The 25,422-nt window shown below is 55.6% G+C and overlaps 1 protein-coding gene across 11 annotated transcripts in view; it reads left to right on the top strand.

The window, feature by feature from the left end:
* RAP1GAP (RAP1 GTPase activating protein) overlaps nt 1-25,422 on the top strand; it is a 186,946-nt gene that overhangs the window by 78,530 nt on the left and 82,994 nt on the right. Inside the window, exon 3 of one of the 11 annotated variants that reach the window (XM_074933965.1) lies at nt 22,130-22,154. The exons of 9 other annotated variants lie outside the window; for them this stretch is intronic. The gene's annotated coding sequence lies outside the window, so the exon portion shown is untranslated. Of the gene's footprint in view, nt 1-8,870; nt 8,980-22,129; nt 22,155-25,422 lie in introns of those variants that run through there. One more of the 11 variants, XM_074933964.1, reaches the window with a different exon arrangement.

The following is a 25,422-nucleotide window of genomic DNA, read 5'->3' as shown; positions in this document are numbered from 1 at the left end:
TTGCCAGAGTCTCAGAACAGGCACATCTAAGGAACGAGCCAGTTGGTAGGTCGCTGCACAGGGAGATCCACTTTTGCTGACGGTTCCTGCCTTGGGCAGTCTTTCCAGGGGTGGGAGAGAAGGGAAGGGGCTGAGGATGGTCCCACACCTGGCCAGTTGGCTTGCAGAAGTGACTCCAGAGTGCTAGCCTCATGCTGTGTCCCTAAGGCGAGAGGCCAGTATGCCCTCCAAGAAAATGAAGCTGCGTGCTTTGGCTATGCTCATCGGCTTGCTGTACCGAGCCAGGAAGAGGAGGAAGCATGAAAGGTAGAGCCCCCTGCTTTGTCCTTCATTGTCCTCAGTGGGGAGGGCTGGGCTGGGTTCTCCCACTCCTGTATTTCATTGCTTGCAGAGCTGTCCTCTGAGCTGAGGAATTCCAAATCTTAAAAACAGAAGTTTAAAATATTATTTCAAAGATGGTGACCTGGAGGGGTGGTGGGGTGGCCGTGAGGTTGGGGATGGGCTATCATTGTGATTTATTTGTGTTGTGGTAACACACAGGAGCCCCTGTCAGGAACCAGGACTCCATGTGTCAGGGGCTGTACAAACAGAACAAAAGCCCTCTGGAGGACAGGGTTAGAATTCGAAACAACCTTGACAAATTAGAGAATTGATCTGAAATCAACAAGGTGAAATTCAATCAAGACTAGTGCAAAATACTGCACAGCTACACAATGGGGCGTAACAAGGCTAGGCGGTGGTACTGCTGAAAAGGATCTGGGGGTTGGTGCATCACAAATTGAATATGAGTCAACAATGTGCTGCGGTGGTAAAAAAGACGAATATTGTGAGCTGTTTTAATAGGACTGTTGTATGTAAGACACAAGAGGTAATTGTCCCGCTCTACTCGGCACTAGTGGGGCCTCTGCTGGAGGACTCTGTCGGGTTCTGAGCATCGCGCTTTAGGAAAGATGTGGACAAATTGGAGGGAGTCCAGAGGAGAGCATCAAAAATGAGAAAAGGATTAGAAAACCTGACTTAGTGCTCCATCCATGTCCCGGCTGCAGGGTACCAGGTAACCTCTCTCTGTGTAATCACACTTTGGGATGGGCTGCTCTTAGCAATTAACTGAGGAATGGGGTGGGAGGTTTGGACTGTGATGGGCAAATGCTGTACTTCCTTGCCGCAGCCCCTCCCCCTCTCATGGACATTTGACTTAGGGGTTTGCTCTTCCTTGTGTTGGAAAGGGGCTGCCAAGAGTAACCTGCACCCGGATCAGGGACTTTGTCCCTGAAGGAGTGGGCAGCAGAGGCCGAAATCCCACAAGGAATGGAGAAATGCCCAGGAATAGATCAGAGGGGAGGAAAAAAAGGAAAGCCAGAGAAAGGGAGAGAGAAAACAGTAAGGAAAGGGAGAGAGAGGGAAGGAAAGAGAGCTGAGACTGGGCATAACTTGCTGCTGGAGCTTTGACAGCCCAGATGCCCACGCTCAGCAGAAAGGCTGGGGAGCAGGCTCAGGAGCTGGATTCTGGCTCTGCCTCCCAGGAGCTGCAGCCCCGGAGGAGGCAGGACAGATTTGGCTCTCAGTGCTCATTCTGGGTATTACCCTGGAGATTGTCACGCTGAGTCCCTCTCCTCCCCATGCCCCTGGCCAGGACACACAACAGGGACTACAAGGAGTTCGGTGGCACTTTAAAGACTAACAGATTTATTTGGGCATGCTATACTTGAACAAAAAAACTTCAGAAACAGACTTCAAAGAGAAACAGCAGAACTAAAATTCATTTGCAAATTTAACACCACTAATTTGGGCTTGAATAGGGACTGGGAGTGGCTGGCTCATTACAAAAGCAGCTTTGCCTCTCACCTCCTCATCTTTTATTGGGAGTGGACCACATCCACCCTGATCGAATTGACCCTGTCAGCACTGGTTCTCCACTTGTCTGGTAACTCCCTTCTCTTCATGTGTCAGTATATAATGCCTGCATCTGTAATTTTCATTGCATGCATTCGATGAAGTGGGTTCTAGCCCACGAAAACTTATGCCCAAATAAATCTGTTAGTCTTTAAGGTGCCACTGGACTCCTTGTTGTTTTTGTGGATAAAACTAACACAGCTACCTCCTGATACTTGACAACAGGGACTGTTTTCACACTGGGGCCAAGCTGCCCACGCAGGAATGTGTGTTGCCTTGTACTGACTCTACAGCCCGCCCGTAAGAGTTATGTAGCTTTCCCTGCAAGCGGCCTTTGTGCGCACTCGTGCGCGCGCGCACACACACACATATTCCTGTGGGCACTGGCAGATCTTATCAGGTTCACCCGCAATGAGGCCTCTGCTTTCAGCTCAGAGCCAGGATTGTTTTGCCAGCAAATCAGCTGTTGATTGCACTGGTCCTTGCTAGTTGATTTGATGGCTGCTCAAGTATGTTCTAAGGAGACGGGAAGCAAGGCCCTGGCTTTAGCAAATGGGAACTTTGGGGTTAACTGAGTTTGATTAACAAGGTTTCACTCACTGGGATAGGCTCCTAGCACAGAGAGCAGCAGACAGGAGCAGCGCTGGTAGCAGGAGTGATTATTTGGGGCATCACTGGATAGGACAGGACCGGGGAAGTTCAAACAAACCAATAGATAGTAATGCAGCTGTCAAGGTCCCTTCCCCACTCTGAAATCTAGGGTACAGATGTGGGGACCTGCATGAAAACCTCCTAAGCTTACTTTTACCAGCTTAGGTTAAAACTTCCCCAAGGTACAAACTATTTTACCTTTTGCCCTTGGACTTTCGCTGCCACCACCAAACGTCTAATACCGGTTACTGGGAACGAGTCCGTTTGGAAACATCTTTCCCCCCAAAATCCTCCCAAATCTTACACCCCCTTTCCTGGGGAAGGTTTGATAAAAATCCTCACCAATTTGCAGACTCAAACCCTTGGATCTTAAGAACAATGAAAAAGCAATCAGGTTCTTAAAAGAAGAATTTTAAAAGAAGTAAAAAGAATCACCTCTGTAAAATCAGGATGGTAAATACCTTACAGGGTAATTAGATTCAAAACATAGAGAATCCCTCTAGGCAAAACCTTAAGTTACAAAAAGACACAAAAACAGGAATATCCATTCCAATCAGCACAGCTTATTCTCTAAGCCATTTAAACAAACAGAATCTAACACATCTCTAGCTAGATTACTTACTAAGTTCTAAGACTCCATTGCTGTTCTGTCCCCGGCAAAAGCATCACACATGGACAGAGAGAGAAGCTTTGTTTCTCCCTCCCCCCAGCTTTTGAAAGTATCTTGTCTCCTCATTGGTCATTTTGGTCAGGTGCCAGCGAGGTTATCCTAGCTTCTTAACCCTTTACAGGTGAAAGGGTTTTTCCTCTGGCCAGGATGGATTTTCGAGGTGTTTACCCTTCCCTTTATATTTATGACAGCAGCAGATAACCCTTGGAGGCTTCCTGTAGGGTGGATGCTTCTTTTGGAGTACCTGCCCTGGAGCAACTGGGGCTGCACCAGTGTCAAAGCTTGGCAAGTGTGATCAGATCCAGTGGGTCATAGCTAAGAAAACCAGATTCAGGACAAACTGCAGAGAAATGGGGCAGACCCACTGCAAACTGGTGGTTATTCTTCCATTAGTAATAAAGTAAACGTCTGTCTCCCCACACTGGTTCACAAGAAGTCAGAAATGCAGTCTCCTTAGGTATCCCAGCCCTTATTTCACCACCCAGACACTAGACTATATGATGTGTGGTCATTTAAAACCAATTTAATCAAACAAAGATTTCTTCTAATCCCAAGAGATCAGCCACATGGCCAGCTCACTAAATGGTGGACTCCCTGTAACTTGAAGTCTTTACATCATGGTTTGAGGACGTCAGTAACTCAGCCAGAGCCTAGGGGTCTGTTACAGGAGTGGGTGGGTGAGGTTCTGTGGCCTGCGAGGTGCAGGAGATTGGACTAGACGATCATGATGGTCCCTTCTGGCCTTAAACTGTGAGTCATAGAATCATAGAATATCAGGGTTGGAAGGGACCTCAGGAGGTCATCTAGTCCAACCTCCTGCTCAAAGCAGGACCAATCCCCAATCTTTGCCCCAGATCCCTAAATGGCCCCCTCAAGGATTGAACTCACAACCCTGGGTTTAGCAGGCCAATGCTCAAACCACTGAGCTATCCCTCCCCCATCTGTCATTAGCTACCTGGGCTGAACAGCATGGCAGAGTCAACACAGACTGAGGCAACATCCTTAACTTTGAGGATTTCCTCACATGTTCTCTTACCCTGCCCCCGTCCTCCTTTGACACCCAGTAATGTATACACAGTGTTGTGTAAGAGACACACAATCCACAGATGGGTAAGAACTGGAAGTGAAATTGTAGAGAAGCGATGCCAGCAAGACCCCGCTCGGTACTGTACCACCCTCCTGTCCCGAGGCTGATGCTCTGTACTGCATTGTGTTGTGAAGACCCCACTGGTCTCTGTCTGAAGCTTCAGGTGTTATCTGGGGAAGCTTCAGAGGAGCTGCTTGTGGGGAATGTGCAGAGTCATTCTGCTCAGATCCTCCCTCTCCCAGAGCAGGCTCCATCTGATGGCCTGCCCTGTGCAGATCCATTGCCCTGCATTCAGAATACTGAGAGAACATCTTGCACTGGGAGAGATGGGGACTGAATTCTACAGGCCCAGCTGTCCAGTGATGCTCGGGTGGCTTTGTGCTGAAGAAGCAGGACGGCAGGGGAAATCATGACTGGTCCTACAGTGAAGTCATGGCAGCGAAAGGAACCTAGCAGAGAAGACTTTGGTTTTACCCCACTGGCTAAGCCCAAGTCACACTAGCAGCAGCATGTTACTGCCATGGGGCTGTGCATGTGCACACTAATCAGACAGCGCTGGCCTAACTGGAATTGCTCCCTCCACAGGAGCTCTTCAGGCTGATTTGATTAAAACCCAGTTATTACAGTAGATGAAATGACCCCCCAGAATAAGCCAGATATCGCCCTGTCCCTAGGACCCAGTGTAGGGGGTGCACAGGGGAAGGAGCTTTCCCCTCCACCCACTGACATTGGTCCCAGAATGGCATTAATAAAGGTATTTCCCATCAGTGGGTTTTGTGGGTCCTCTCCTGTGGCTGGCACAGAAGACAATTTAACTGGGAATTGGTCCTGCTTCGAGCAGGGGGTTGGACTAGATGACCTTCTGGGGTCCCTTCCAACCCTGATATTCTATGATTCTATGATTCTATGATAATGGCAAGTGGGGAAATTGACTAGCTTGGGGATCGGAAGGGAGTAACATGTCTAACTTCAGGGATGTCTACCAGGAAACACACATGTCCTGGTGCCTCAGCTCGGCCGGCCCGCTGCGCAGCAAAAATACTGATTGTAATGGACATGTCCATGCAAGTCTGAATGTGAGGAAAGCCGACCCCATTTCGCACCAGCAAGACAAACTCTGGGGGGACTAGCCAAGGCCAGGGAAGTGGTGTACTAGTCACACCCACTGGGGATTTAGGCCAGCGTTTGGGCTTCTGGTCAGGCAGGACCAGGGTTTGGGTTGGAGGCTGAGGCAGGAGCAGAAGTTGGCTTTGGGCTGATGGCGTCCAAACCATGCAAGATTTTAGAAGCCTTTGGATTGGAACTGAAACAGTCGTCTAATTTGGATATAAGTGCGAATAAAAACCATGGAGGCAGGTTTTTATACGATACAGATTAACTAGGGTTTCAAATCAGACCCCCTTCAAATGCTGAGAAATCTGGATTCAGGGTTCCACACTGCGCTCCTTGTTCTGAGAAACACACAGAGGGATGTATTTAGCCATTCCCAAGAAGTGAGCACATGAGCTGTCTCGTGCTCTCTCGCTCTCTCTCTCTCTCTCACTCGCACGCACACACATTGTACACACACACAGCTCCACATGTGCACTCAGCGTGCTTGGTGTGGCACTGCGGCACACGCTGGGTGGCAGTGCCCGTGTGGTTCAGACTAGCATGGGCGAGGCAAATGACCTTGGGAGGTTGGGAATGTTCCACTGAGGCTCCATATCAAGTTGTCAATAATGATTTTGAATTAATTTTTCTGAAGATTGTCGAAGGCATTTAGGAGCCTATTGGGATTTTCAAAAGCACCTACACAGGTTAGGTGTCTAACTCCCTTCGAGATCAATAAGCGTTAGGTGCCTAAAATCTTTGAGGAGCAGGCCTTAGGAACTGAAGATTGAAAGGCAATGGGACTTAGGTTCCTAACTTAAGGCACTTGTGAAAATGTTCCCCTCTGAACTCTTCCCCTTAGCCATCCACTCATGGCCACATCTCATTCCATTCAGCCAGCCTTGCTCTGGAGCATTAGACTGTGGTAGATGAACACTGGATGCCTGGCTTGACACTGTCCAGTACTTGGGAACTGTGTGCCATTCCTTTCTAGCTGCTGGTCCAGAGGATAACAACATAGTGCTGCTGCTAGTAATGAAGTTGCTTCTGTAGCGCAAGTGTAACCCTTCTGCCAGGCCGAGTTGATAGCAGCAAGGGCCGGGTTCAGTTCACAGGGGTTCCCTCTCATCAAAGCAAATGCAAAACTGGCTCGAGCCCCCACCCAGTGACCTGGGAAAATCTTACACACCCCCTGGACGCCTCAAAGAGGCAATACTTCCCCTCTCGCAAGCACAGAGTCTCGGTGTAGCAGAGAATCTTTAATAACATGAGGTAAACGACATCAGCATTAAATTGGGGAAACACCACAACTAGTGTTCATCAACCAAACCATGAGCAAAGACCCACCCCAGCAAACTGGGCCACGTCCTTTCCCTCGGGTTCTTGAGTCCCAGAACCCAAACGTCTCTTGAGTCCAGCAATCCACAAATCACCCAAAGTCCAAGAAGTCCAGCCCCAGAGTTCAAAAGTTCATCTGCAGAGTGTTACTCCCCAGTCTGGCTAAAAATGTGCCTGTGTGTGTGAAGGAAAGAGGCAAGGGGCACCTTATGTGACCTGAAGCTGACTGCCCCACAGGGCTCCTCTCTGCACAGCTCGCCTCACCGTCTCACGAACACTCCCTCAGCCTATCCATGAACAGCACCACTGCACTCTAGATCCTCTGGCTCCCCACTGCTTGACACAGTGCTCAGTGACTTCAGCTCATAGTAGTGGGAGCCTTAGTGCTGGTGAACCATAAGGCCAAAGTGAATTCAGCAAAGTACCTGTAGCAAGATTCTTAATAGACCCAAAATTAGCTCTGACATGCCACAGTGGAGAGAGACAGAGGTGCAACTGGTATTTCAGGCCCTCACAAAGGCACCCACACCACAAGATACTAATACCTGTCACAAACCTCTCCCAATTCACAGAGTTTTGGAACCCATGTCCCTTGCCTAGTGAGTGCTACTTAGTTGATGGTGAGTCCCTCCATCATAACAAAAGGCCAAGTACAGTTCCACTCTCCTTGATTCCCATAATCAGCGTAATAACAATTTTATTCTTCCTGCCCCAATAACAGAGACACTGGGGATCCCACAGCAGCCAAAGTGACCATTTGGGCAGCTATGGCCTCATTCTCGGCGGGGTGGGTGTTCCTATGCAAATGAGATCAGCCCCTGAAGTTCTTTTCCACAACTTGCCACACCTCACCACCAGATGTCAGGGTGGAGCTCATCCTGACTCTGCTTACACAAGTGATCAAGGTGTGTTTTGCAATAGTTGTGAAATGGCCATAACGACAGGCAGGAGTGCTGGAAATTCAGGGTCTTTCCCATTCCATCAGGAGCACGGCCCTGTTCTTGTTCTCGTGTTATGCACTGAGTCTCACAAACGTGGCTCTGAACCAGGCTGCTCTCAAGGGCAGGTGGCTTAGTCCTGAGAACACGTTCTTCCTCTCAGTGCTAAAGGGAATGCCACCTCATGGAGTGTGACATTCGAGGGGCACAGAATCACATGGTGCAAAAAGGCAAAAGTTACTATCAGTACTTGTAATCCAGCAGCAGCCAGAGACCCGATTGTGCTGGGCTCTGCAGCCAGGGTGAGAGACAGGCCCTGAGCCAAAGACCTCACCATCTAAATGGACAGGGCAGACACAGGGGTAGCGGTCAGCCAGCAGTCCAGTGGCAGAGCCAGGATTAGAACCCAGGTGTCCGGAGTCTCAGGCTGGCACCAGACCCCGCACAGAATGGTCTCAAAGGTGGGCTTGCATGACTGCAGCTGTGATCTTGTTGGATCCCAGCAGCTGCTCGGAGGAGTGTGGGTGCGCTGACTATGCATTCAGCACAGTACTTTGCAAAGCACAAGCACTAAGCATTATTTTTACTATTGGAGCAGGGGCCTACCCAGAATCCCCTCTGTTATTTCAGCGGAGTCTAGTGTGCACTGGGTCGGGGTGTTTGGAGCTGGGGATTGGGCCCATCTCTGCTCTGATATTTATCAGGATTTCGCTTTCCTCTCTCAAACTAGAAATGTGGTTAATTGAAGAGCTCTGCTTGGAGCAAAAGTGTCACCTAATGGCCAGTTCCTGTAATAGCCCATCCCCTTGGGCAGTCCAGGGCTCTATGGATTTAATCCTGTTCTGCCATCCTGAATTTCAGTGGATGTCTGTCTCCCAAATCTATTCAGTGTCCAGCAGTGTCGATGCTTTCCTACTGCTCTGCTCACCCCAAAGTAGTGTCGCTTCTAAGCTGACAAGGTGCCACCTCACAGTCAGGCTGGTGCTGTTGGGTATCTGGAGATTGGGGTGGGCCTGTCGATGTCCGGGGAGCCAGGATTACATCCCAGGAGTCTGGTGGAGAGAAGCCAGACACAGTGTGTGCCCCCCTGCAGTGAGGTCCCAGCCTGGGGATGCAGAGTGCAAAGAGAAGAGCGTAGCTGGGCTCCGTTGTGCGGGGGATGGATGGGGACTGGGTTTGATCTGGTGTCTCTCCTGTGCAGGGTCCTCAGAATGTGCCAAGTGATGCTAGCGGTCAGCCTGCCTTCCGCAATAGCTCCCGGGCAGCCTAGAAGGGGACGACGCTCACCCCAAAGCAGGGGCTGAAAGCAGGTTTTGTACTTTTCCCGCCAAAGCACTTCACAAACCACAGTCATGGAGTCCTTGGCCTGACTCACCACTGGCTCACCCCAGTTCTGTGCGGGGGCGTCTCCAGGGGCTGCAATTTGCACTGGTGTGAGTGAGTGGAGAATCTGGGCTCTGATTTTGTTTTCACTCAGTCAGTTCTGTGAACCAAGTCAAGGAGAATCTGCTAGAGCGAGGACCCCGGTGTTTGGGTCTGGTCTGGATGTATGCAGCACCCCTGAAATTCAGCTACCTCTAGGGCGGAGGGTGGCAGACAACAGCCTGCTGCAGCCTGCACAAGAGCGGAGCTAGGGGAAAATATGGCTTTGGGCACCATGTAATGGAACTCTCTGCAATAATCATTTTTTTTCATATCAACCTCCCTTTGTTGAAGTAGCAGAGAGTGGGGTTGTGGTGGTTACAACTCCTGCTCTGTGGGAGCATTCTCATGCCCTCAGAGCAGATGCTTTACCTAGAAAACCACTGTGGGATAAACTTTCAAGAGACTCCATTTTGTCACCTCAAAGGGAGGGGTAGCTGAGCTGACCCTAGCAGGGCTTGAACCTGGGGCTCCAAGGAGTTCAAAGTATGGCAGGTACAGTACTTAGTCCTGTAAGCAAGGCTGGTGCGACCACTAGGGCGCCAAGTGGTTGGGAGCGCCAAAAAGCGCGCTCAGGGGAGGCAGTGGAGAGGAGGTGAGCTGGGGCAGGGGGGTGCAGGGAGGGCCATCCGCAGCAAGTAATGGGGGTGGGGGGGGCGCACAGGGGAACCGCTCCCCACCCCAGCTCACCTCCGCTCCTCCTTCTCCCCTGAGATCCCGCCCCTGCTCTAATTCTCCTCCCCTCCCAGGCTTGCGGCGCCAAACAGCTGATTGGCACTGGGAGGCGGGAGAAGTGGAGTGGCGCCGGCGTGCTCCGGGGAGTAGGCGGAGCCGAGGTGAGGACCTGCTGCAAGGGGGGTACCACCGGGCGGGGAGCTGCCACAAGGGGGGGCTCCCCAGGTGGAGGGGGGGCGGAGGGGTGCCGCAGGGCGGGGGCGGGGAGCTGCCGCAGGGCTCCCCGGGCCGGAGGGGGGCTGCAAGGTGGAAGTTTCACGTAGGGCGCAAAATATCCTTGCACTGGCCCTGCCTGTAAGGCACCCTTAGGCTGGGGGGTGGGAGCACCATGGCATCCTGTCAGCCCCACCATGGCCCTGGAGTGAGACAGCCACACCGTGCTGCGATGCGCAGTCCCCCCACGGCTGGCCAAGCTCCGTGCAGCTCAGCTTTGCGCTGGGCATTGCAGTGCGGGCAACAGCAGGAACCCGTAAAGATCAGGTCTGTTGCGTCTATTGCATCCTGCAGCTGGGGTTTCAGAAGTCCCCTGGCTGAAAGTTTGCTAGGTTGGCAGAGAGCTCTGCTAGTCAAGTCAGCGACACCCATCACCAAACTCCCATCAGGGCTGGAAACGCCAGAGTTGGCTTTGTCTCTCCAGAGAGCCGTGCAGTGCCCTGGGCAGCCTTCCCAGGCCGGTGTGGCCAAGGCACAGGGCCGGGAGTAGTAAGGCCTGTTTCCAGAACTGACACGTCTGAACTGTGACTTGGGGATGAATGATGGGAGCCCTGCTTTCCTTCCGAGGCTTCCACTCCCCCTCCCCATCGTGTTCTAGCTGGGCCTGAGTCTTCTCGCCCTACCTTAGCATGGAGCCAGTGCAGCTACTCCTAATTTACACCAGGGGGTAAGCGAGAGAGGAGGAAGGGCTGCATGGGGGTATTGGGGGCAGAGTTAGGCTCTCGGTCCTCAGGGAGGGCACTGTGAAGTGTCCTGCCAAGCTGTGGCCCTAGAGATGCGTCCATCAATACTAATTAAGGCTACGTTTATGTCACAGAGGTCACGGAACCCGTGACTTCCAGAGACCTCTGTGACATTCTTGGCTTCAGCCCCGGGGGCCAGGACTGGAGCTGGCAGCCAGCGGGGCCCTGGCAGGGTTCCAGTCACGGGCAACAGCCTCGAGCGACAAAATCTTAGCCTTAACCCATTAATGCCCCCGTTGAGATCCTGGGGATGGAAATGCACAGGCAGGAGAGGAGGAACGTGGGGCAGTGAGTAGGCTGACCGGAGAGCTGCTGCAGCCTGTGGAGAAGAGAGCCACGGCGGCGCGGGGGAGAGAAAATGACTGGCCTGACCACTCTTGTGGGGAAGAGTCTTGCTGTCACTCCCCAGGGCCTCAACAGGGCCTTTCCCATCTCGGAGACCTGGGACTGCAGCACTGAAGCTCTTCACACCCCATGTGGCCCCCTAAATCCTCTTATGCTAGTTTGTGACACTGGGTCCCCGCCCCAAGAGACGTTACCAAGGGCAAGGTTGGAAGGCAGCAGGAGCAGTGTCTAAGGCCCAGGCCTGGGAGCCAGAAGACCAAGGCATGTTTTTGACGTGCTGCAAGACCAGGGACAAGCCACTTCCCAGCTCTGCGCTCTGTCTCCCCCGCTGCCAAGTGGGGCCCTGAGAGCTCCAAGAGTCCGTATGCAACAGCTCTGAGTAGCCTGCAGCACCAGGGGAAATCCCTGCCCCCTTTCGCTGCAAGGCCCTGGTGCTGCTCCCTTGCTCAGGAGCAATGCGGGGACTGCAGTGACCTACAGCCATCCCGCAGGCCACCTGCAACAGAGCTGGATTCCCTCCCCATCCCGAAGGATTCACTGGATCTAAGGGTCGGGGAATGTAAAGCAAACCCACTGCCTAAGGAGGGCCCAAAAGCAGGAACATGAGACTGTCACGGAGTGTGGGGGAGTCCAGGCCCTGCACCCCTCTTCCTGGGATTCACTGAGACTCTCCGCCAGCCAGTAAAACAGAAGGTTTATTGGACAACAGGAACACAGTCCAAAACAGCGGTTGTGGGTACAACCAGGACCCCTCAGTCAAGTCCTTCTGGGGGGCAGGGAGCTTAGACCCCAGCCCTGGGGTTCCCTGCGTTCCTCCACCCAGCCCCAAACTGAAACTAACCCCCCCCCCCCCCCCAGGCTCTCTCCTGCAGCCTCTGTTCACATTCCTGGGCAGAGGTGTCACCTCCCCCTCCCCCTCCTGGCTCAGGTGACAGGCTCTCAGGTCTCCCGTCCCCAGGGCACATTCCCAGGTCAACACTCCCTCTCTCTGCTGCGTCCCATCCTCACAGAGACATCAAAGCAAGCCCCAGGGTTTGCACTGGTGTTTGACGAGGAGTCCTCAGTTTCTTGGGCCCTGCACCTGCCGCCTGATGGAATTGCTCTGCAGGGAGCTGTTGGTGGGGCAGCAGCTCTGCATCGCCGATCAGGTTGCAAAGGTTAGTTGGGGACTGAATGGCGGCAGCTTCATTACCTCCTCACAGAGGGGGGGCTCCAAGCTGATGCAACTGAGTAGGTACCGAAGCAAGGCCAGGCAGCTCCCTGGGCGCTACCCCTGCCTGCCAGGGCCTGACTGTGGCCCCTTCGCTTTGAGTTAAAGTTCGGCAGCAGCTGCAGTGGGGCAGGCACAGAGCCTGGGTACGGCTGCAGCGTCTGCACTGGTGCATTGGGGCCATGCGCAGAGAAGGACAAGATGCGCCACCGGATGTGAAATTAACTGCCCAAGCTGGGGTCTGAGCCCTGTGCCCTGAAAGGGAGGGTGCAACACCCACTGTCCCACACTCACTGGGGGAAGAGGGGAAGATCCCAAGGCCCTTGGTCCTTGCAGCCTGAGCAGTGCCTAGATTGGCAGGGCAGGCATCTCTGAGGAGAGGATGGGGTGCAGAGCGAGACGCCGGCGAGGTCGAGCTTCCTGTCGCAGAGGCGTGGACTAGAAGGCAGCTCGGCTGCCATTTAGTTCCCTATTGAGGAGACAGCAGCAAACGAACATCTCATCTGCATATTTGCATATGGAGATCAGACAGCCCTAGATCTGCAGGAGAAGCCAGAGGCAGGGACTGGCTTCTGGCTCTTCAGTGGCATTGGGCCAGATCCATCTCTTGCCCTGGCGTAGATCAGGAGGCATGCCAGTGATGCTAAGGGGCAAGCAAGAGGAGACTCAGACCCTCTGACTCGGGCCCCACTGTGCCCCGAGTTACCCTGTGTCCTGGGCTGTTCTGAATTTGCCCGGGTGGCTGTGCACTGCTGAGCCATCTCTGAAGGCAGATTTGCTGGGCACCAGGAGTCTGGCTGAAGCCCCACTGAGCGTAAGGTGCCTTCTGCTGCTGCTGGGATCTGTATCAGCCTGAGCTGAAGGCTGCTGCTGGCACCAAAGGAGCTGAGCCCTAGCAAGCATGGCCAGCTGAGACCAGTGACAGCCTGGGACCTCGCACTGTCAGCTGTACCAGGATTTCTTTTACAATCTTTGAAGTACCACGGGGCCGAGACAAACTTGGTGGAACCGATTGGGAGCTACCATTTCCTCCAGCTGAGTCAACGGCATCTCCTTGTTTCCAGCAGTCCCAGCTTGTATACCTGGGATGCATCCTTGCAGACGCACGCTCCAGAGCTCCCCTGGGCCCAGCTGCCTCACCGACCCTTTATTCGTTAGTGGTTTACCTGTCTTGCTCAGCTCAGCTGAGCAATCACAGGTGCAGTTGATGAGCTCTGAATAGTCAAAGGCTTGGTGTCAGGACAGACCCCCGTGAAAGTGATGGGGTTGGGGGAAGTAAGGTGGGAAGAGCCAAGTGGGTGCAGGAGCAGCTGTGGGATGGTGGGCCATTAGCTGGTTGTAAGGTGCTGGCCCAGGAAGGACTAACCGTGGGCAGTGTGCGCCAGCCCTTCTTGAAACATAAGATGCCTAAACCAACACCAAGACAGAGCTATTCCCCTGGCAGAGCAGGCAGCCAGCGTCCAGGCAGCCCAGCAACAGCCGGGCAGCTCCCCAGACGCAAGCTGGAGCTCCCCCATTCTGCGGGGGGGGGAGTTTGAGTCCCAGCACAGGGTCAATGGCTTTGTCAGCATCATGTCCTGGGTGAGGGGGATGTGGGGAGAGTGGGGCCGCTCTGGAATCCTGCTAAGGCAACAGATGAGCAGGGCCGGAGGATGTGGGTGAGCTGTGGGCTGGGTGATGCAGGGGGCGATGTACCCACCGAGGGGGTGGGGAGAGCCCTTGAATGGAGACAGTCCGTGCAGGGAGGCTGGAGTCTGCAGTGGAGGGAGGTTTGTCCCAGAGGCTGGATCAGACAGGTGTCAGGGAGTCCTGACACATTCTCCCCTGCTGCAGCTCCAGGGCCGTGTGCTCTGGCCTGCTGGAGCTTTCCTGTCCCCTTGGCAATGGGGAGCTGGTCTGCTCACTCCCAGGCAGGTGGTGCCTAGGGGGAGGTTCCTGCAAACCGGCCCTGGCCTTGGTTTTGCCAAACATCTGCAGTCTGTCACGAAGTGTGGGGGAGTCAGGGCCCTGCACCCCCACTTCCTGCGATTCACTGGGACTCTCCGCCAGCCAGTAACACCGAAGGTTTATTAGACGACAGGAACACAGTTCCAAGCAGGGCTTGTAGGTACAACCAGGACCCCTCAGCCAGGTCCCTCTGGGGGGCAAGGAGCTTAGACCCCAGACTTGGGGTTCCCTGCATCTTCCCAGCCAGCCCCAAACCCCTCCAGCAGGCTCTCTGCCCCTCCCCCCAGCTCCTCCTCCAGCCTTTGTCCAGTTTCCAGGCAAAGGTGTTACCTGGCCCCACCCCCCTCCTGGCTCAGGTTACAGGCTTATCCCCAGCTCACCCATCCCCAGTGTAGACAGTCCCAGTAGAACTCAACGCCATTCCCCGGTCAATCCTCCCTGCTTCATCACCCAGTCCACAGGCCTAGTGCCAGGCCAGGGCAGGCATCACGTCGGGGAGCTCTCCTGCCAGCTCCTCTGCCTTCAACCCAGCCCAGGGAGCGGGCTCTGACTTGGCAGCACGAAAGCGGACCCAGCCCCATCAGCCTCCAGGCTGCTAACTTCGAGCGGGCAGGGCCGCAGTGGGGGCCTCTGAGAAAGCAGCTGGCCTCAGTGCGATTCCTGCCAGCCCTGTGTTTTCTTATCCCTTTTGCGTCTGGTACCTAGATCGACAATGAGGGAGGGAGATGGATGGCAGGTGCATTACACAAGCAAGGAAGTGCATGTTCATGGGTATATTTGTGTAGGGAGTTGTGGGGGGGCTCTGGGTGTGTGTGTAGGGGGTGCAGGGTGTGTGTGTAGGGGGTGCTGTGTGTCAGGGGGCGTGGGAGGGCTGTGTGTGTGCAGGGCTGTGGGGGGTGTGTGTGACGAAGCGGGACTGTTCTTAATGTTTCCTCTGAATAGTGTGGGGGTGCCTCAGTTTCCCCTAGGCATTGCTTAAGTGGTGGGATAAGGGTGTATGATCGTTTCAGAGCCCTAGAGGGCAGGTGTGTGCAGGGGTCTGGACACAGAGAATGGCCGACACCCTGTTTCCTGGCAACTGATGGCCTGGCCCTTCCCCCCTGCAAGGTGAGAGCTCAAGGGTTGGAGAACAAAGGAATCAGGTGACCTCCTGGCCCAGGAAAGGGACAAAGCCCAGAGGAGGAGGGATGGAGAGGGTTTCAGTTGGGGGCTGGCTGGGGACATGGAGTGAAGGGCAGACGTGGTTGTCTGGCTCACTGCCCCCCCAGAATGGACCCAGCTGAGGGATCCTGTTCTCTGCACCTACAAGCTCTGTTTTAGACCGTGTTCCTGTCGTCTAATAAACCTCTGTTTTACTGGTTGGCTGAAAGTCACGTCTGACTGCGGAGTTGGGGGGCAGGACCCTCTGGCTTCCCCAGGACCCCGCCTGGGCGGACTCGCTGTGGGAAGCGCACGGAGGGGCAGAGGATGCCGAATGCTCCAAGGTCAGACCCAGGAAGGTGGAAGCCGTGTGAGCTGTGTGTCCTGCAGACAGGCTGCTCACAGAAAGGAGACTTCCCCAGAGTCCTGACTGGCTTCATAGGGAGCAGTTCCAGAGCATCGCCCGGGAACTCCGTGACAACTGGTGGCAGCGGTGGGATGTACTGCACCCCGCGGATGGCGCTTCCTGCAGTAAGTGACTGGGGAGCAGTAAAATGAAGGGGGATTGACGAGGACCAGGCTTGCTGAAGGCTCAGAGAGGAGTGGTTTTGGGGGGCGGTTAATCCCTGTGAGTGTGTGACCAGCGAGAAGGACTGTGCAGTAATGGGGTCCCCCTGGGGACTGCGGTGAGCAGTCTCAGGGATGGAGGAGCCTGTGGCTTGGCCCTGGGAGAGAGAAGGACTTTTGCACTAACAGGGTCCCCCGGGGGATTGCAGCGAGCAGTCCAAGAGGGGGAGGTGTCTGCAGCTTGACCCTGGCAAAGAGGGGGTGACCTCGAGAAGGGCTGGCACACTAGGGGTTCTCCCTGGAAACCATGGGGAGCTGAGAGCACACAGGCCTGTGAGTCCACAACAACTTGGGAAGAGTGGAGTGACGGCATGTCACCGTCTCCTTAAGAAGGACATTGTAACCCTGTGCAGAAAGAGGGGGTTGAGCATTGGAAAGTTCACCAAAGCAGAGTTAATCGTGCAGCTGGAGGAAGATGACCGCTCTAAGGAGCAGATTCCTGACCCCAAATGGGGCTATAGCAGGATCTGGGAGCAGCTGGAGTGGGAGCCAGGCACCCCCAAGACTCCTGTCCCCGACCAGACGGGGGTCTTCACAATCAGGTTCCCCATCGGGGGATCGGAGACGGACGGGATTGGAGCTGAGTCCGAGAGAGCAAGAGGACTGTGAGAGACAGCGAGAGCCCGAGAAAGAGCTGCAGAAGCAGCAGCAGCATGAACTGGCGGTGGGGGAGCAGAGAGGCCTAGGGGACCTCCCCGGGGTGAGTGGGGATAGACCCCGGGGGGCCAGTTCCGCAGGGAACCTCGAAACTAAATTGCTGCCCCTGGTTAAGGAGGGGGGGATGTGGATGCCCACCTCACTGCCTTTGAGCAGGCTGGAGATTTGAACCAGGGGGACCCTGCGGAAAAGCCCTGGTGTCTAGCTCCCTTGCTGGGTCCCAAGGCCATAGACTCCGTCAGCCCGATGGGTGGGGAGGTGGACAGGCTCCCACTCCTGACCCCAACCTATATGTCTGTGTGGAGTTTCCTGGGGCCAGGCCCCTCTGACCCCCAGTGGGAGCGGAAGGTGATGGTCAATGGGGAGACATTCCTGGGGTGCGATCCTGGGACAGAGAGAACTGTTGTCAGGCCCCTGGTGGTGCAGCCTCAGATGCTGGGGGTTGTGTGAGCTGGGTGAGGGTCCCAGGGATGAAGCCCCTTGCCCTGCCTATGGCCCAGATCCCTGTGCAGACACAGGAGGGGTCGGGCTGGCTGGCCGTTGGGGTTCTCCAGGACACCAGCTGCGAGACCCTGTTGTGGGGTGACTGTGTCTCTTTGGGACAGGATCCAGGCCCTGCTCCTGTAACTGTCAAGGGTTTGAATTTGAATCCAGGGAACCAATCGGTGGAGAGGGAAATGGTCAGTGAAAATGCAGATGACCTGGCTGGCAGCAGGGAGGAGCGGCTAGGCTCAGGATATCTGCCTGTCTGTAACCAGACCCCTGGGGCTGGGTGGGACAGAGAGATGCTCCCCGCCCTCTTGCACACCGGAGAGGGGGCTCACGCTGGCTCTGATGCAGTGAGGAAAGCAGTGAGCTCGCTGCCTACCCCACTGGGACAGCAAGGGCAGCGCTGAGCACAGTGGGAGCTGAGACCCCAGCTGAGTGGGGGGAGACCCAGGCAGGGCAGGGGATCTGTTGGGAGTGGCAAGGTGCTCGGTAAGGAAAGTTTGGATGAGCCTAGGCAGCCTTGTGAGCTGATGGCTTTGTCTAGTCAGTAGGATGGGAAGGCGAGGAGAGTGGAAGATGAGTGTCCCTGGACCTTACCTGTTACCTGGGGGGAGAATTGTGACAGTGAAGGAAACGTGTCTGTGTCTGTCAGGGGTATTGACTTGTGTCACGGAGTGCCCGGGCGATGCTCTGGAACTGCTCCCCATGAAGCCAGTCAGGACTCTGGGGCAGTCGCCTTCCGGTGAGCAGCCTGTCCGCAGGGCAAACAGCTCACACGGCTTCCACCTTCCTGGGTCTGACCTCGGAGCATTCAGCATCCTCTGCCCCTCCGTGTGCTTCCCACAGCGAGACCGCTCAGGCGGGGCTCCTGGGGAAGCCAGAGGGTCCTGCACCCCAACTTCGCAGTCAGACGGGACTCTCAGCCAGCCAGTAAAACAGAGGTTTATTAGACGACAGGAACATGGTCTAAAACAGAGCTTGCAGGTGCAGAGAACAGGACCCCTCAGCTGGGTCCATTTTGGAGGGCAGTGAGCCAGACAACCACGTCTGCCCTTCACTCCATGTCCTAGCCAGCCCCAAACTGAAACTCCCTCCAGCCCCCCCTCCTCTGGGCTTTGTTCCTTTCCCAGGCCAGGAGGTCACCTGATTCCTTTGTTCTCCAACCCTTTAGCTCTCACCTTGCAGGGGGGAAGGGTCCAGGCCATCAGTTGCCAGGAAACAGGGTGTCGGCCATTCTCTGTGTCCAGACCCCTGCACACACCTGCCCTCTAGGGCTCTGCAGTGATCATACACCCTTATCCCACCCCCTAGATACTTAAGAACTGCATAAGGGAAATTGAGGCACCCCCACAATATTCGGAGGAACCATTAAGAACAGTCCCACTTCGTCACAACTTGCCTATGGAGGGAGCTACCCTGATCTCCAAGCAGTTGTCTGTGACCAGCCTTGTGTGCTGGGACAAGGGGAATGAGATCCCAAGCTGTGTGTCTGGGAAAGGAGAAAGTGTGTCTGCCTCTTCTTTGTCTGTGGAGCAGACAGAAGGGGCCTTTCAGCCTGTGATGGTTGAGAATGATGCAGTTGTCTCAGAGTTGGTTCTGGATTCAGCTAAAGCCCAGGAAGGGAAGGGTCCTAAGTTTGTATCTGCTCGGGAGAATGGCCCTGTAACTAGGTCGCATCCAGTTAGTGTCTATGTAAAACCCCAGAGACCAGACAATTCTGGTGCTTGTATTTTGCCTGGTGCTAGTGTGTTGTTGGGAAAGGGTGTCGCAACTCTGTCTGATCAGGGTGAGATCCTAGCCAGGGCACAAGGAGAGCATGAAGATGATTTGCTTCTGTTACCTACTGAGGGTGTGGAAACCTGTCGCAAGAAGGAAAAGATTCCTGAACTTGTGTGTGGCAAAGGGAAGGAGAAGGCTTCTGACCTTTTATCTAGGAAGTCTGTAAGTTTGCCTGAAAGGGGATTGTGTAGGAATCCGCCGGATGGGCCAGAGGTAATTCTGGATGTAAGGGAGACCCAGAAAGAGTCTGCTGTTGCTCAGGAAAGTGTTCCTCCAGAGCAAGCCCTCGGTAAAGAGGGTAAGAGCAGAATTTCTGTGAGGGGTGAATTGTTGCATAGAAAAGCCCTCGGGAAAGGAATCCTCATGGAGTCTTTGCAAGCAGTTTACTGCAACTGAAGGGTGTGAAAGTGATTTAATCAAGGAAGTTTCAGTTCCTAACAGCCAGAAATTTTCTGTTGTGAATGGATCCACCGACTTTCCTGTTGGAAGATCCAGTGTGGATAGCTTTGAGAAGGTCTCAGATGAAGTGAAAGCTGTTAAGAAAGTTAAACAGTCCTATAAACAAGTGGCTGTGTTTGGCCAGCTTGTTGGGGAGACAAGGTTGTTGAGAAAGGGATGTCTCCATGCTAGTTCTGTAAGTGAACAGTATGTGGCCCAGGTCAAGATGGGGGCTCTTAACCAAGACAGCCCGAATTGCAGTCCTCCAGACTGAAGCGCTGGGAGAAGACCCGATCCCAGTTTGACCCCCGGGGGTTTTGGGGTGGCCAAAGGGCACGGGCCGCATAAACCTTCCCACATGTGGCATGCGAGTGCTATCGACCACCCCTGACCTAAGGGAGGGCGTGAAACTGGAAGGGCCTGGTGTAACTCCCACCAAGGAACGGAAGAGATGCTGGGGCATTCATGGGAATGTTGGTGGCTTCGAACTTCCCCAGGTCACTGCTAAAGTGACCCCGCTCAGTTCGGTTTCGAAGGGGGGAGAGATGTGACGAAGTGAGACTGTTCTTAATCTTTCCTCTGAATAGTGTGGGGATGCCTCAGTTTCCCCTATGCAGTTCTTAAGTATCTACGTGGGGGGTGTCACGGAGTCCCTGGGCGATGCTCTGGAACTGCTCCCCATGAAGCCAGTCAGGCCTCTGGGGAAGTCTCCTTTCTGTGAGCAGCCTGTCTTCAGGACACAAAGCTCACACAGCTTCCACCTTCCTGGGTCTGACCTCGGAGCATTCAGCATCCTCTGCCCCTCTGTGCGCTTCCCACAGCGAGTCCGCCCAGGCGGGGTCCTGGGGAAGCCAGAGGGTCCTGCCCCCCAACTCCGCAGTCAGACGTGACTCTCAGCCAGCCAGTAAAACAGAAGGTTTATTAGACGACAGGAACACGGTCTAACGCAGAGCTTGTAGGTGCAGAGAACAGGACCCCTCAGCTGCATCCATTTTGGGGGGCAGTGAGCCAGACAACCACTTCTGCCCTTCATTCCATGTCCCCAGCCAGCCCCCAACTGAAACTCCCTCGAGCCCCTCCTCCTCTGGGCTTTGTCCCTTTCCCGGGCCAGGAGGTCACCTGATTCCTTTGTTCTCCAACCCTTTAGCTCTCACCTTGCAGGGGGGAAGGGCCAGGCTATCAGTTGCCAGGAAACAGGGTGTCGGCCATTCTCTGTGTCCAGACCCCTGCACAAACCTGCCCTCTAGGGCTCTGAAATGATCATACACCCTTATCCCACCACCTAGAGACTTAAGAACTGCATAGGGGAAACTGAGGCACCCCCACACTATTCAGAGGAAACATTAAGAACAGTCCCACTTCATCACAGTGGGATAACGGTGCATGATCCTTGTTAGACCGTGTTCCTGTCGTCTAATAAACCTTCTGTTTTACTGGCCGGCTGAGAGTCACGTCTGACTGCGGAGTTGGGGGGCAGGACCCTCTGTCTTCCCCAGGACCCCGCCTGGGCGGACTCGCTGTGGGAAGCGCACAGAGGGGCAGAGGATGCTGAATGCTCCGAGGTCAGACCCAGGAAGGTGGAAGCTGTGTGAGCTTTGTGTCCTGAAGACAGGCTGCTCACAGAAAGGAGACTTCCCCAGAGGCCTGACTGGCTTCATGGGGAGCAGTTCCAGAGCATCGCCTGGGGACTCCGTGACAGGGGGCTCTTGGTGTGTGTGTGTGTAGGGGTGCAGGGTGTGTGTGTAGGGAGCCGTGGGGGGCTCTGTGGGTGTGTGGGGCACTCCATCCCCAGGAAGGGCTGCAGCAGGAGCCCGGCGGGTCACCCCTGTCTTCCTAGCACTGCTTTCTCCAGAGCTCACAGCCTGGACCTTCAACCATGTCAAACCAAGTGGGCTGGAGGCCATGGAAAGAGGGTGGCTGAATCCTGGCTCAGCCATGGGCGTCCCTTTCTCTGTAGCGTCTGGAGTGGGCAGTGCAGGGCTAGGCTGCAGTGGTACTGTCTCGGGGTGTACGAGCAGAGCCAGGCCTGTGCGTAGGGCTGCTGCTTAGAAAAAGCAGCAAAGTGTGTAGTGGCCCCTCTGTGTGGGACTGATTGGGGGCTGGCCAGGATCCCAGACCCCCCGCCCCCAACCTTCGCGGTGGGACTGGCATTGCACTCAGGCCAGAGCCCAGCAGCGGAGAGGAGGGGGTTGGACTGTTCCCTTTTTATAATGGTGGTGTAGTGTTTGCAGGCTCTGCTCACGGGGCTGTGTTGTGACTTTGCTTTGCATTACTTGGTGGCTTAGTGCAGGTCTGAGTTGCACAGTTGTGCTGACCTGTGTTGCTGTGCTGTGCTGGTTTTTTGTCACGGTGCTGTTTCAGTGTTGCGATGCAGTGCTGTACTGGTGTTCTGTTCTGTGCTGTGCTGGATGGGGTTGTGTTGTGCTGTGTGCTGGTGTTGTGGTTCTCTGTTAGATTGGGGTTTTGTTGTGTTATGGTTCTGGGGGTTGTGTTGGATGGGCTTGTGTTGTGGTTCTGTCTTCTGGCACTGGGTGGGGTTGTGTGGTGGTTCTGTGTTAGATGGGTTATGTTATGCTGTGTTGTGGCTCTGCTCTGTTGTTTTGCTGGCTGGGGTTGTGTTGTGCTGTGTTATGGTGTTGTGGCTCTGTGCTGGGTGGGGTTGTGTTGCTGTGATGTAGTGCTGTAATAATTCAGACTGTCTCCTCCCCTTGGCAGGCCCAGTCCGATGGAGAATTGCTTTGTAAGTGCATTTTCCTACCTGTTTGCTCCGGAGCTTTACTTGTGTCTGGGAGCCCATCTGTGTGCCCAGCAGCCAGAGAGCTCCCTGGTCAGGCAGGCGGGCAGAGAGAGCTCCCCGGGCGGGCAGGCAGAGAGCTCCCCAGGTGGGCGGGCAGAGATCTCCCCGGGAGAACGGGTAGCTGGGCAGAGCGCTCCCCGGGTGGGCATGCAGGTGAGCAGAGGGCCCCCTGGGCAGGGCAGGCAGGTGGGCAGAGTGCTCCCCGGTTGGGCAAGCAGGTGGGCAGAGCGCTCCCCGGGCGGGGTGGGCAGGTGGGCAGAGAGCTCCCTGGGTGGGCAGGTGGGCAGAGTGCTCCCCAGTCAGGCGGGCAGGTGGGCAGAGAGCTCCCTGGGCGGGCGGGTGGGCGGACAGGTGGGCAGAGAGCTCCCCAGGCAGGTGAGCAGGTGAGCAGAGAGCTCCCCGAGCAGGTGGGCAGGTGGGCAGAGAGCTCCCTGGGCGGGCGGGCGGGAGGACAGGTGGGCAGAGAGCTCCCCAGGCAGGTGAGCAGGTGAGCAGAGAGCTCCCCGAGCAGGTGGGCAGGTGGGCAGAGAGCTCCCTAGGCGGGCGGGCGGGCGGACAGGTGGGCAGAGAGCTCCCCAGGCAGGTGAGCAGGTGGGCAGAGAGCTCCCTGGGCAGGTGGGCAGGTGGGCAGAGAGCTCCCCAGGCAGGTGGGCAGGTGGGCAGAGAGCTCCCCGGGCAGGTGGGCAGAGAGCTCGGTGGGCAGGTGGGCAGAGAGCTCCCCGGGCAGGTGGGCAGAGAGCTCCCCGGGCAGGTGGGCAGGTGGGCAGAGAGCTCCCCGGGCAGGCGGGCAGAGAGCTCTCCGGTCAGGCAGGCAGGCAGGCAGAGAGCTCCCCGGGCAGGTGGGCAGGCAGGCAGAGAGCTCCCCGGGCAGGTGGGCAGGCAGGCAGAGAGCTCCCTGGGCGGGCGGGAGGAGCACTCCCTGGATGAGCAGCAGGGAGCCAAACACTGCAGACCTTAACTAGCATCAGCAAAGCGTTCCCTGATCGAGCAGTGAGACACTCCTGGCTGCCTGGGAAGTGCGGCTGCAGGGCAGGTCGTGTCCCTGATCGGCCCAGGGAAGCCATGTGCGGGAGGAGAAAGGCACAGTGTGACCCAGATGCATCTGAATGTATCAGAAACAGCCCTCCCTCTGCACACCCCTCCCTCCCTCCCTCCCTCCCTGCCTGCCTGGGAACTGCAGCAGCCAGGGCACCTGCTGGCATCAGTCCCCACCATGGGTTCTGCACTCCAGGGTCAGAGTCAAAGGCCCCCCAGGGCCTCCAGCTCCCACTGGGGGTCTGGGGGCCTGACTGCCAGGATGGATGTGAGGGGAAATGGCTTGGTGAGATCTCTATGTCCACATGGTGCAAAACCACATGTGCTGGATTGCTGTTTGGGACAGGTCCAGCACTGGACTAGTGGGGGCTGCAGGTCGGGAGTGAGAGGCATCGAAGAGCTGAGCCGACTTGTGGGAAGCTTGCCCATTTCCTGCCTTGCTGGGCCAGCTCAAGCCCAGCCTAGGAATCATAGAATATCAGGGTTGGAAGGGACCTCAGGAGGTCATCTAGTCCAACCCCCTGCTCAAAGGAGGACCAATCCCTAATTTTTGCCCCAGATCCCTAAATGGCGCCCTCAAGGATTGAACTCACAATCCTTGGGTCTAGCAGGCCAATGCTCAAACCACTGAGCTATCCACCACCTCCTTTATGAGGTTAGGCGCAGATTGCAAATCCCTCATGTCTGGTCAGGCAGGCAAGCGTGGCAGCCGTTGGGACTATACTGGGCACCTCTGACTGAGCAGCTCCCCTGGGGGCATCGTCCCGCCATGGATAAACCCTCCTCTTCCTCCTAGCAGGAAGCAGGGACCTGCGGTGTGTCTGGGTTTGGCTGTGGGTGCCGAGCTCGCACCGCATTGATCCTTTGGCAGAGAGTGACATGGGGCACCCCCCCAGGGGTGTTCTGGGGACCACCCACATATTCTGGGGAAACCTCTAATATGTGGGGGCCTTGCCAGCTCATTCTGATGCCCCCCACTTCTCCCGGGCCTGGCAGCCTCATTCCCAGCAGTGCCTGCCGGGTGCCATGGAGATAAGTGTGTCCGAGGGACACAAACCAACCCCTGCCACAGCTCTGGTTCCTTCCAGGGTTTGAAGGGGCTCAGTGGCCTCAGAACAGCTAGATTCTAGCCTTGCCACTGGCACTGTGGGCCCCTTCAATGCCTCTGTTTCCCCACCTGTAGTATGGGGTGCTGAGAGCAGAGAGCTGCCCCCGAAGCTAGTTGATGTTTCCAAAGGGCGTTGAAGCTGAGCTGGTGCCTTGTGGGCCATGATACCCACTAGTGCCAGGCTGGAGAAGCTGATTGAACCCAGGGCTGGATCCCCAGATGCCGATGTCAGTCCCACACCTCCAGATTGATCCTGCTTCCAGACAGACACTGGCCAGTGATTTACTGTGTGGCTGCCTCCTGCTTGGATCTAAGCAGACTTGGTGCCACAGATTGCTGCAGCGACAGCCAGCCCCCGAGGGAGCATCCCCCAAACTTGCCCTACAGAAGGATGGTGCCTGGGTCTCCCTCTGACAGCCCTGGGGGAGGCTTTCTTAGATCACAGAGCCCAGCTGGTGTGCTGAGCCCTGGGGAGAGGTACCTGGTGTGCCATGGCTCTGGGCTCTGCGAGGGGTTTAGGAGGGGCTTGCCCAGCTGTGCCGTAGCTCTGGGCCTTGGGGGAGGGGTGCCCAGTGTGCTGTGGCTCTGGGCCTTGCAAGTAGGGTTGCCAATTGTGGTTGGATATATTCCTGGTGGTTTCATCACATGGCATATTCTTTAATTAAAGATTTATCTTTAATTCCTGGAGACTCCAGGGCAATCCTGGAGAATTGGCAACCCTACCTATGAAGGGGGGTGCCTGGTGTGCCGTGTGTGACAAGTCCCCCCCCCCCCCCCCCAGGATGCCACCTGGAACTGGGGTACTACTGGGCCCGCTGACCCACCAGCCTGGGCTCCCTTTGCACTCTACTGGTGTGACAAGTTGCAAAGTCCTCCAAGCTTGCACTTTCACCATCATTCACACAGGTAGTGACACACCCAGCTGCAGTCACACGTAGGCTCTCTAGCCACCAACCTCCCAGCTTGAGACCCCAGAGCAGTACGTCCTGCCCTGGTCAAATCTGGCCGTATGTGGGTTATAATATCCAGTCCACCTCTCCCTCAGTGTGAAGAGGACCATGCACACTT

This window comes from Natator depressus, chromosome 18, assembly GCF_965152275.1.
Source record: "Natator depressus isolate rNatDep1 chromosome 18, rNatDep2.hap1, whole genome shotgun sequence".
Classification (NCBI taxonomy): Eukaryota; Metazoa; Chordata; order Testudines; family Cheloniidae; genus Natator; species Natator depressus.
The sequence above is the reverse complement of the archived record's forward strand: the minus strand, read 5'-3'. Positions and strand labels throughout refer to the sequence as shown.